Consider the following 13,138-nt stretch of genomic DNA (forward strand, 5'->3'; position numbering starts at 1 on the left):
CACCGGTGTAAAATGCCTGAAGGAGGAGTTTCGTTCTGCACGGGAGCCTCAAACTCTTCAACTGCAGTTGGTTGGTTAAACACGAATTATGGTAGTGACTGTTGTCTGCTATTTCTCTGCAGCAACTCCTAAATAAATAGTTACGAAGAATTATATATATATATATGTATATGTATATGTGATATATATATATATATATATATACATATATATATATTATGAATTTTTATCACATCACCGTGACTCATATATATGCATTAAGCTAAAAATGTCCTTTGATATCCAATTCGCTCTACCTCGAAATTAATATACTTTTCATAATTGTTAACCGAAGGAATTTTTTAGTTGACGGGAATTTTGTACTTGATAATTACTTCGTCCTCTCGTGGATTCGAACCATCACACAGAAGTGACGACTGAAGCCCTGATTTCTCCTCTATGCGCTGGTTCGAATCCATGAGAGGACGAAATTACCGTCAACTAAAACATTCCCCTTCGGTTAACAGATATGAAAAATATACTCATTCCGAAGTAGAGCGAACTGGTTATTAAAAGGCATTTGTAGCTTAATGCATATGTGTGTGGTGTGTGTATGTATGTATGTATATGTATAAGTCAGCACATAACCCGAATGAGATTTTGGTACAAGGCTACTCTCGATGTAATAAGTGGGTTAGGCCAAGTCAAATACCATGACATCCGTAACAGAGGTAGCTGGCTGCTAAATTATTCGAAACCACTTGGTGCTTTTATGCGTCAGCACAAATATATCTAAATACATGAATGCGCAGACACGCGCATATATATATATATATATATATATATATATATATATATATATATATATATATATATAGATAGATAGATATATATTTATGAGTGTGCATTTTTCAACAAGAAGCATAAAATAAGGAAATCAGAATGCGAACGAATGAAACAAAGGTTAAAGTTGTTGCAACTACTGTTTGCCCTATATATGAAAGGCTGAGAAAACTGGAGATACGGAAAGAGATAAAAGAGATTAAAGAGCGGAAGGAAAAGAGGAAGAACGTAAGCGCTGGAAAGACGCGCGACAGTTATTGGAAATGACAGGCAAGACAGAGGAGATTGGCGCCGTGAGTGTACACGAAGTTCGACGTACTACTATAGAGCCTCCTTTCTGCGCAGGTAGGTGAGGAAGTTCGTACCAAAACTTTTTGCGCGAGCAGTTGATCAAAGATTCAGTTGGGCAAGTATTATAGTACGGTTGCGGTTGCCGTCTTGCTTTGCTTTTTCTCCGATATAACCCGGCCTGTTTACAGTTTCACGGGCCAATTTCCAGGGCTGCACAATAAATAACCAAATCCATCAGCACGGGTAAGTAGTCCCTTTGCACCCTAAGTCAGGTTAAGTTGGTTCGTTTGGTTAGGTCACAACCATTGTTACCATAATGGGGGGTCCAGGGGGGCGAAGCCCTCCGGCCAGGTTAGGGTACGCGCCCTAAGTCAGGTTAGGTTTGTTCGTTTGGTTAGGTCACAATTATTGTTACCACACTGGTTCTGTGTTCCTCCGCCGATTTTCTTGGTCGAAGGTAAGGTTGGCCGGCAAAACTGTAGCCGCTCTGGGAAAGGGGTTCACTATAGCATAAAAATAGTACCAATCAGCTATATCCCCTGATTTGGAATTGCTCAAGAAAAAGGTTGGAAAGAATCATTGCCACAATCACCCGCTAAAACTGTGGAATCAGCGAAGAACTCTATGGACAGAAAACTAACGCATCAACCAACTACAAACACGAACCTGGAGAGAAAGAAGGGTCATCACCAAGTTTTGCATACCCGACTTCCATGCACATTTGGTCTTGTTCTCAAAGTCGCAGGGGCCAAAACTTCAGAAAATTACACGGCCCAGGAGCTCGTGTGTCATGGAAAAATTAATTAGCGCTTGGAAATGGTTATAAGATCAACTTTCCCAGCATCCAGGAATTTTACTCACAACATTTGCTGCAACGACAGCCAAATGCGTTTTATGTTCAGGAATGGTGTTTCTTTCATTCGCCTCAACGTGGACACTCGCAATGTCCTCGTATTTCCACAGTTCTCACCGTTCCACTCACTCTTACTCCATTTGTAACAGGCAAACAATTTCACTAAAAAAACAAAAACAATCCACTTTTTATTATATTCAAAATAACCACCTACGTTTCTTTTCCATTAAGAAGAATTGAATCAACAATGCTATCATGCATCCTAACTCATGTTTTCATAGAAAATTCTAGTCCAGACATTTTACAAGGATTTATGCACCTATTCTAGGATTCCCATCTTCACTAATGCCGTCAATGCTCATTGCATTTACTTCTACATGCCTGCATCAGTCAAACACTCTCATTCTTCCACCATCTATCTAAATCAACATTATCTTATCTTATTCTTGCTTATATTCACTTACAACTTTCTCCCGTACAAAACTTTTAAATCATTTTACCAATCTTTGCAGCTTCATCTCTCTCTTTCCAACTAATCTTGCACCATGAGCAAGTCAGCCCAGTAGTCTGGTTTAACTATTTCATATCTAAATAATAATAATAATAATAATAATAATAATAATAATAATAATAATAATAATAATAATAATAATAATAATAATAATGTACCATGAGCAAACATCAGACAATCTATACTTCCCTCACAACCATTTCTTTAGTATATAAACATCATTACCCAAATTGAAAGTTAAACTAGTCTATCTTATATTTACACATACAAACACAAGCTTCGTTTCCATCACAAATACGTCAATCACCCTGAAACAAATTACCTTCTATACTGTGCATCCTCAACACCTTCCACAGAGCCCCTTTTCCACTATATTATGCAGGCCTAAAACAGTTTTTTTTTTCCTGATACTCGCAAATTCCTCGCAAAACACTTGATGCACAGTCTTCTTTGTCTAAATACACATTATTCGCCAAAGTCAGTCCGTTTATGTCTTCTCAATCAACAGCATAAGCGGGGAGAGTAACTTGATGCATTTTATGAACGTATCACCCCAATCACCTTTTTCTCGTCGACAGAAATCATTATTCTTGTTGCCTATTTATTTGGCATCTTTCAATCATATATAAATACATTATACTAAAATGTGGTCTTGGTTTAATTACACCATCACCAACATATCAATGTACCTCAATGTAACTCCGTCAATGGTTTGTGTGAATATTATATTGATAGAAAACGCTGTAAATGGCTATAGAATGATGATGACTTGAAAGATTACCGAAGCAAAAAAGGAGATTATACGAAGCGCTGCAGTTGCAGGACAGAAGAGTTCGTGCCAAAGTAGTGAAGAACAAAGGAAGAGGAGAAAAGGCGGAAACTAATGAAGATTTATGAATGAATCTGTGTAAGTACTTTAAGCCAATGAGAAATGTGTACTGGAAGGAAGTGAATGCATGGAGAAGATAATTGAAGGAGTTAACTTGAGAATAAAATATGTAAATGGAGAGGTGCATTTATAATTTCAACATCCCAATCAAGACGTGAAACAGGAGAAAAACGTTTTTCAATGTGAATTCCAAGAGACACACTGCAACAATCGCCTCTATCTTACACACACACACAAACACAGCTTCAACTTCCTGGATATCAAAACCACTCCATTGTAATAATACCTCTTCCACACCATCTATCCATGTTATTCTAGGCCTCCCTAAAAGACATCCGCCTTTTACACATCCATATTAATTGACGCAAGTATCTCACCAACCTATCACCCTCCAGTCTTCCCATTTCCACATGACCGAACCATCTGCATCCTGCATTTCAAGGAAGCCTCCTCCTCCTCACCATCGCTGCTCTGTCCCCCATTTCCCACACCTTCCATTCTCCTTCCGCCGCTTATACGACTCAATAAAAGACCTTTCATTATGAGCCCCTTACTTCCATAAAAAAAAAAAGTTGGCTCTGCAATATATATATATATATATATATATATATATATATATATATATATATATATATATATATAAATATATATATTTACAAGATCACACATATATATTATATATGAAACGGTGTGGAGATAGGACCTAAGAACTTTACGGTACAGAAAAACTTATTTTTTAATTCTCTTCCATATAAACGGTCTAGTTATACAATAAGAAAGGCACACTTCTCTACGTGAATTATCAGTCGTAATCCGTCGTCGAAACTCCAGAAGCGTCACAGCAAAACGGTTGGCTAACCCGACCTTCAGCGTACGTGGACTCACTCCCCTTCGGTCTATCTGGAGGAAATGCCTGCTGACATCACACCAGCAGCGACGGTGGAGCCAGAGAAGAAAGGTTCGATTTCACCACGTTCGGGATCCTCTACGTTACAACTGCGAACGAATTTTGTATGATTATAAAAGTGAATTTACACAATTACGCAAACGATCATACTCTAAAGACATTGTCATCGGAATCTATAACAATTTTACGGGTTGTCAGTAACCTACTATGTACATCACGTTAAAATTTATTCCCTTCCAGTAGTCTTCCATCGTAATTTCTTATACTTTCTGCAGTGTTAGTTTGTCGACAACCCAACTGCATTTTTGCTGAAAGCAGCAATAGCTTCCATCAGACCACCTTGTTCCTACACAAGGTAGGATGCATCCTTCTCTAATCTAAAAAATTAACTTTCGAAATGTATTCTCTGACCTTACTTGAAGGCCAAATGTAGACAGCATTTCACACTAAGGTAAACATAGCTTTGACCCCAACATAGGCTAGCACAGAACCCTTCCCTCAACCATGCTTTACGGTATACATTCATTTTTCTCTTACCTGCACTAATGGGTCCAAAAGGGGTATGAAAATTTGCAAAGGATTCTAACCTATGCTGGGCTTCCAAAAAACTCCACCCTAATCTTGCAGACTCTATACATACATGCATACCATAAATCACTAAAATAAAGAGCACCAGAAATTCACTGCATATAATTTACCGTAAATTACTGAAATGTTCGGTTTAGATCAGGTCGTATTTGCGAAGCAGATATCTGCAAATGGCTCATTAAGAACAGCAGTCACGACTATGGTTAAGCTGAGAAGAAGACTGGTGCAGTTAGGAACACAATCTCATCAATATTCATTTAACCAGGAATATTCGGTCTGATCAGGCAACCAACCCCTTAGCGTACGGATAATGGTGGGAAAGAAGACGATTCGGTCTGATCAATTCTTTGAACATCCCTGAGCCAGGGCAGAAACGTAAACTAGATAAAAATGATATATATCATCAATAACCTATCCCCTCTAATAAGGATGGCCTGGTGATAATAAATACCACTATCAGTGCCACACTCATCCTTACATGCTGATATTAGCAAAATTTTCACAATACCCATATCAACTGACCTACTCAGAATGTTCTACAACAGCACATGTTGTAAGCACTTACAGGCTTCACATACATTTAGGCCATTATATTATAATCCATCTGTTTTTCCATCTAACCAATATTTTCTTATTCTTCTTCTTGTTCCCTCCAGCACTCCCAAACCTTACCAACTATCTACCACTCTCCAGTCTCTCTCTAATACTTATGCAGTCATAGTCTTTTCACCTACACATTACTTTTCACTATTTCTCCCTTGACTCTCTAGAATTCTCCTCCCCTTTCCAACCTGTATTGATCCATACTGTCATAGTTGCAATGCCGGGTTAAATGCAAATTTAGAAAATCCAAAATTTTGGAATTATCAAAACTATTTCCTTGTGAGCAACCTACACAACTGGTAACTAATGGCATGCAGACTATGAACAGAAAAGGTGAGAGTACACCCCTTTAGAATAACCAAAAGTCATTCACCAAGATCAGGACTGAATAGAACACATATTCTCTTCATAAATCAATATAACTTCTAAAGGGAAATCAGAAAATATACAAATACCGGAGCAGTAACTAGCTCCGTGGCACTGATGACATTACTTCTACTGATCACAACAGCAAGGCAAAGTGCCACCGCAATGCAAGCAATCACTTGTGATGCAAAATCAAAATATGGACAAAGAATAAGATCACGAACTGAAATTAACAAAGCACAATAACAACCTGCAGTGAAGCACTGTAAACAAGCTTGAGAGTCACTGGCATACAGGAATATGATACCTAAATATAGGCAGTGGCAGAGTTGAGTGATTGGCAGTGTTGATCCACAGGGCCAGGCACACAACGGAACAGTCTACACAGATCTGTAAAGCATTCCAGCATGAAATACTGGTAATTGTACAAGCAAAAGTTACATGGCAAAATGTAAAATTTCTTATGCAGATTAATTCTTCGGTATTACATGAAACCGTTTTAAGCTTAAACGTTACCTTAGAGTAGCAAAATTCTATGAACATTATAGTTATATCACAAATTACTCACTAGTCTCATAGGGGATGGGAATGTAGGAATGGGAATTAAGTGAGAAAAAACAACTGAAAATAAGAATGAGTGCTTGGAACACGGGTGAAGAGCCAACAGAACAAATGTTCAATTTCAGGTACCTTAGATGGCTGAATGACAGCCATAGTCCGTACAAGATCGTCGGCCAAGGGAAGTGGGTCACTTGCAGGTCTTTACAGAAGAGTAAGATTCATTCTTCACCAATCACAAAACTAGCAGGGGTCGTTCATCAATCAGACTTGTAAGAAGTCTCAACACAGTTCTTGATCTTGCTAGCCTTTTCAGCATCAAAACGATGTTTCAAGGAGAGTGGTAGGCAGAATTGTCAAGCGCTAGACTGCTTCTGGGTATAATGTATTGCGACAGTGCTGGAGTCGAAGAGCAGAGTTAACTGCCACGAGTACTCTATCACTAACAGAGTGATCTCTCCAGGCTGGGGCAGTATGTCACCCCTACTAGTCACAAGCTAAATGTGATTTGATGGGCCATACCAGGCCGTATTTATTCCCAAATATTTGAACCAGCAGCATCCTGTCCAAACTGGATATTGTTGTTCTCAAAACCCAAGTCAGAGTCCATCAAGAGGCAATTCATCTCGGCTTCTTCATATTCACCACTAATCACCTACCATAATCTGAAAAAGACATTTGAACGACGGCAGGGAAGTGTGAAACAGAGAGAACAATATAGTAAGTGCAGGTGGTTTGAGAGAGGACAAGGGAGGAGGAGGAGTCGGGAACTTGAGGGTCTGACAACAATGTTAAGGACTGGGTCAGATAAAAAGGAGGTGAAGTCAGGGTGAGTGTTAGAGATAAACAAGAGACACCCTCAGCGACTTGGCAGGAAGTTCTTACTTTAATAAATTTTCCCCAATTTAAACTGGGACCATATTACAATAGAAAATGGGCATGACTCTCTTAGGTGCAAATCACCCCACTGTGAAGGTCTTGACATCAGTCAGCAGCCTACCCTGACGGGATATGACAGTTCATTTTATCATCCAGAAACTAATCCCAGGAAGAAGCCATAAAAAGGGTTTCCTTCTTCATTCGTTATAGCAATACAAAGGGGAGAAAACTACTACTAAATCAAAATACACTTAAGGAATCCCTTCTCCAATCCCAAAGTGGAAATGAAATTCTCAGCTAGTTCAAAACAGGGATATAGGTTACTCTACAACTCTCTTCCTTCTCACATTTTGAATTTTACTTTACAGGCCCAAATATATTTTCTTGAAATTTATAAAGAACAAAAGAAAGAGGATCCAAAATGGATACTCATGATAACACACATTAACCATACATTTCACTGCCACAATTTCCACCTTTTGTTCTTTCATATGAATTCAACATGAACCATGTTTGCTCAACAATCAATTCGTCAGTGAAACATTTGCCTCTATATGTACCCTTTTCTCTTCCATACCAACTGCAGAGTATACTACCTTTTTGTTTCACTTATTCTTTCATCCACACCAGCATTCATTATTATATTCTTGGCTTCCACTTTCCCTCATAATCTAACTCTTACTTTATTCATTGTCAGCTGTCTTATCATACAGGCAACTTCAAAATCTTTTCAAAACTTCTAGAGATCCTCTTCACTATCTCCAATCAACACTGTAACACTGCCAAGCATCTAGCTCTCCAAATTCTATTCAGAGGAGTTTTTTTATGTTACAACTGTAAATCTGTCCATCCGTCTTTTCCCACCCTAAGAGACAAAACTAATTTGTCTCTAACCGACTTTGATATCAAACAAGTCACTTTCTCGTCCATAGTTACTCACGATAGGTTCGTTACTCTTTGATGCTTATCGTTCTTAGCAAAGTACCTTCAACATCATACAACCACATCATCCACTACGTTCCATCTCAAGCAAAAGTTTTTCCTAGGTTCATATATTCCTATACTCTCAAACTCTACCCATGCATCCTTCACACACACACACACACACACACACATCAGCAGAAGGATCCACAGAAAGGCAAAATGTATTTCTAAAATTATTTGCAGTTTAAAGCTTTTGTCCACCTTCCGTTGGACTTCATGACTAAACTCTGTTTAGTGATCAAGTTCACACATGGATGGACGAAAGCTTTAAGCTCTGTAAATAATTTTACAAATACATAAATCTTTATAAACAAGAATAGTAGAATGGATCCTTCTGTTGATAACCGTGAAGCACGATACAGCTCATTTGGCGATGATACATATATAAAATATATTGTTAAGGATAAACCCTTTTCTGAAGCAAGCTCTCCAGCCCTTAGTAATTTTAACATAAAAGAAATTCATTCTTCTCATTTCAGTTAAAGCATGTTGGGTATAATTTGCCCCCACCACCAACTCTCTCTCCCCCTCTTGGGAAACTACTTCGATCCTCTTTCCTAGTTCGAGTTGACTGCCAACAGGCCTTAATTCCAGGTGCAGACCTGGGAGAAATGGTAATCCTAAACGGAGGCAAGCCAGCTGGGAGAGAGGCACAGGAGCGAACACATAGGCACCGCCATCTTGGAACATGGGCCACAAGGTCGCCATACCCAAGTGAGATGCCTACTACTGCCATCGGGATGCAAGACTCTCGTAATCTCTAGAAGTTATAAGAGGCTTTGAAATGGCAGGCTTGCTCTCAGAATTGGTCAGATGCTTGTCCAGGAAACCCGTCCTTCCCTCTTCCTCTCTTAAGCTGGCCCATCTTAAGCACACGATACTGTGGGCCTAGTATATTTTTTGCAGTGAGCTCATTCACTAGCCACCACACACCCACGCCCCCACATCACTGGTTCCCCTGAAGTACCAGGAACAACTCTCCTGATGATGGTAAATTGCCAAGTTTTAAGGTTTTAGTCAGTCTCATTGCTATTAGCCTATTACTGTTTTTCTATTTCCTTCTCATAGTACGATGTACCTACAGTGAGCGCTGCATTTTCCTTTTTATTTGTGCCATTTCAAGGTTGCAAAGCTTTAAGTGAAAGGTAACAAATTGTTAAATTGTGAATTACCAGAATAAAGTTCATTTCCAGGCACCCTCTGTGTAACTCCTCGATTCCTAAATCAGGCGCCCCATTCCAGAGAAGTAATCATAAGTGTTTTGGATTACAGATTAGGAGTTAGTCAGCTGTGGTTTCCGTGCATCAGCTAAGTGCAATACTGACTTCTCCACTACAGCACCCTTTGAAGCAGGCTACTATTGTGTCTTCCTTCAAGAATATCAACACATTGCTTCTTTCATCGTGTAGTGAGGGACTTTTCTTATGATATTTCCTATTGTAAATATGATTAGTTAAGGAGTTTACCTAATCAATTCCCCCAAAAAATACCTGTCCACTGTAACGCTCATCAAGGGTAAACTCCAGAGCAGACAATTTCAACATGAGCCTTGCTGTTATACTACACAAAATTCCCATAATACAAGACTATTCTACAATGATGCCTACAATAGAATTAAACATTTGCAAGATCCAGTCGATGTACGGCAAAATTACAAATTATCAACATAAAAAACTGTTCTCTCAAATTACTCTGATGTCAAAATTCAGTGGTAAAAACATCGAAGTTCAATGTTTTCATTAAAACCAACAGCAACAACACATGACCTTTAGTGCCTCCATCAGTAGGGATTTAGATTACGAATTTCTTGACTTTTATTATTATTATTATATGAGCTTGATGGTGCACACTATGCTGTGGTGGAACCCGGCCTTGCCCATTATGTCTCCCTTACCTATCCCGCCCCCACCCGTGCGGACAAAGAGGTTTACAGGAGGAGGGGTGTGTGTCATGTCTCCCCCACCTTCCCGAACCCCTACCTACCCCGTCCCACCCAGGGAGGACAAACAGGTTTGAAGGAGGAGGGTGGATGGTGTAATGTCTCGCCTACCCTCCCGATCCCCATATCTACCCCGCCTCACCCGGACCGGACAAACAAGAAATATCCACTCGGATTTTATTATTATTATTATTATTATTATTATTATTATTATTATTATTATTAATTATTATTATACAGAACTGACCTGAAATGCAACTGACTTTCATAGCCTGCTTCCACAACAGAGTCCATACATGAAAAAGCGACAAACAGAGCGGAGGGACTAAGAATAAATATAAATCTGTAACAAAAATTAGGAAAACACTTTTGTAAATAACATAGATTTTCTCGAACGTCTTACTTGGCCCTGTTAAAAATTTCCATGTTTTCTTCCACCATGCTCCTTTGTGCATATTCTCGTGTCAATTTTGACAGCAACTTTTATCTAAAAAAGAAATACCTTGGACTGCCCCTAATTGTGGAAAGAAAACGTTCTATTACTTCATCGATTGACTGTGTACTAAAATGGTATAACAACCATTACGAAATTTTTTATTTCATTTCATCTTCACAGAAAATTCTTCAGATCTCTGGCCCAATTTAAATGTTATCTTCTATATAATAATATAAGATTAATAATAATTATCAATAATAGTGATTTATGATGCTCATGCTAAAGAATTCTTGAAATAATATATTTCTAATTAGGATGACAAGATCTTAGGACACTTTCAAATGATGATTTCACCTTCTAAATCCAATATACAGCAATCAGGCATATTTATCCCATAAGTTTCTTGTTAATGTAGCTAATCGTGTCCCTTACTATTGGCAGATATTGACCTTGAATAACTTCGAACAGTTTAAAGGTATTAGCAGCTAAATCTGAAAAAAAAAAAAAAAAAAAAATAGTACCATGATGGGGGAGGAGGGGGCGGGGAAAAGTTGCTACGTATCACCCATGTCTTTGATACGTTCTCTAGTCCAGCAGAAACGACTGCATTGCTTAATTTGAATTTTTTGTCTTTACATATGTTTCAAGATGTATCTGAACTTATCTGGTTCATTAAAACTTCCATTTAACCAATGGTGTCATTACACTATTTTTATGACAAAGCTATCAGTGTCCGCCAAAACCTGGTATATTTTCCCCTTAGAATTATCATACACCACTCAATCTGATCAAGTTGCCTTGATGACACTGAACTATTAGATTCCAGTTATCTGAGGATTAGACACGTTATTATTTTTCAATATTTCTTAAAGTAAAAAAATAAAAAATCTGAGGTCCCAAATAACTGCCAATTAGATAATTCCATTAAACATTTGGTAATGTTCGTCACGATGAACGTGAAACTTCATCGGACGTATCATCCACACACACACACACACACACACACACACACACACACATCTATATATATATATATATATATATATATATATATATATATATATATATGTGTGTGTGTGTGTGTGTATATATATATATATATATATATATATATATATATATATATGTGTGTGTTGTGTGTGTGTGTGTGTGTTGTGTGTGTGTGTGTGTGTGTACACACACATACATATACATTAGATGCACCTACAGTATGACATCTCTCGTACTTCTTACCATGTACTGTATTTTGAATAGATTTTAAAAATAATCATGTTTATCAAAATTAAGGATAATTACACACACCAGTACACACGCATTTATAGACGAATGTACCAAGTAACCCAGCGCACAGAAGCGTTTCACACAATTCCATTGCCGTCCTAGCAACGCAATGTGAACAATTCACGCAGTCTTATATATACATGAGCATATTTTGAGCGAGTGTGCCGAGTTCAGATTAAATTAGAAAACAAAATTAATGAAAACTTGAAATTTTATTTGATTCGCAGATTTTATGGGATCCAACATCTATTTACGATTACGTAACATGAGGGAAACGCACGATAATACGGTTCATATATAAAAAATAATAATATATGACGATACATAAGACTTGTTATGGGTACAGCATGTATGTACATCATGCCCAAAGGCAATTTCCATAGGGCATAATCAACGTACACCTATATCACGATATTCCCTGTACAAGACCCTGCTGGTTCAGGCCGCACCCAACGGTGCCTCCCGTGCAGGAAACACCACCACCACCACCACCACCACCACATTGAAGGTGTACACCGCTGAACCATCCGATAGTCGAAACATGTACATTGCAATGATTTTCAAGGGGTGATTGAGTCACTTCGTGAACGTTCAAAACTATCGCTATGTGCAACGATATGCACTTTTATAAAGCAAATAATGTCTAAGGATGAACGGTAAGTGGACATAAGAAATTGTCTACGATTACTCTGAAGTAAAGGGGTTTAAAGTGCGAGGCACCTTCTTGTTCTACAACTGGTTGGACAGTGATTGTCGAGTATCGGTTTAAATCTCAGCGCGACTGCATTTAAATGCCCCGGGCAGTCAGCTGATCGGCTCTTTGACATGGAAACCCCCTCCATACAGCCGAAAAGCGCCAGAGTTTGAAAACGTAGCGATGGGCCAAAACTTTTGTACGCTAAGGGACTAGGGAAAGGTCTTCGCCAAGGACTGCCTCATCACTTACCTATGAAGTACCGAAAATAATAATTCCCCTTAGGATCTGAGCTTAAATACCAGCTATTACTTTCTTTTTCCTCTATATTATACGAAATCTTCTTATATTTTATAAATGTAGATAGCGGACATGAAGAAAAAAAATTTATATCATCCAAGCCGAACAAGGTCTTGTCGAGCTACGTGTAGTGTTGCCATCCCAGTGTGAACGATACGAGTTCGCCTTGGATCGCCACAAAGTTGGTGAAACTTTCAGGGAAAATACTTATTAATGTTGTACGTGATTATCTTATCG

The 13,138-nt window shown here is 38.4% G+C and overlaps 1 protein-coding gene across 8 annotated transcripts in view; it reads right to left on the minus strand.

Annotated features, from left to right (window-relative positions):
• Window positions 1-13,138, minus strand: part of LOC135198163 (uncharacterized) — a 904,910-nt gene that overhangs the window by 808,153 nt on the left and 83,619 nt on the right. The window lies entirely within an intron of this gene.

Source organism: Macrobrachium nipponense, chromosome 21 (assembly GCF_015104395.2).
Source record: "Macrobrachium nipponense isolate FS-2020 chromosome 21, ASM1510439v2, whole genome shotgun sequence".
Taxonomy (NCBI): domain Eukaryota; kingdom Metazoa; phylum Arthropoda; class Malacostraca; order Decapoda; family Palaemonidae; genus Macrobrachium; species Macrobrachium nipponense.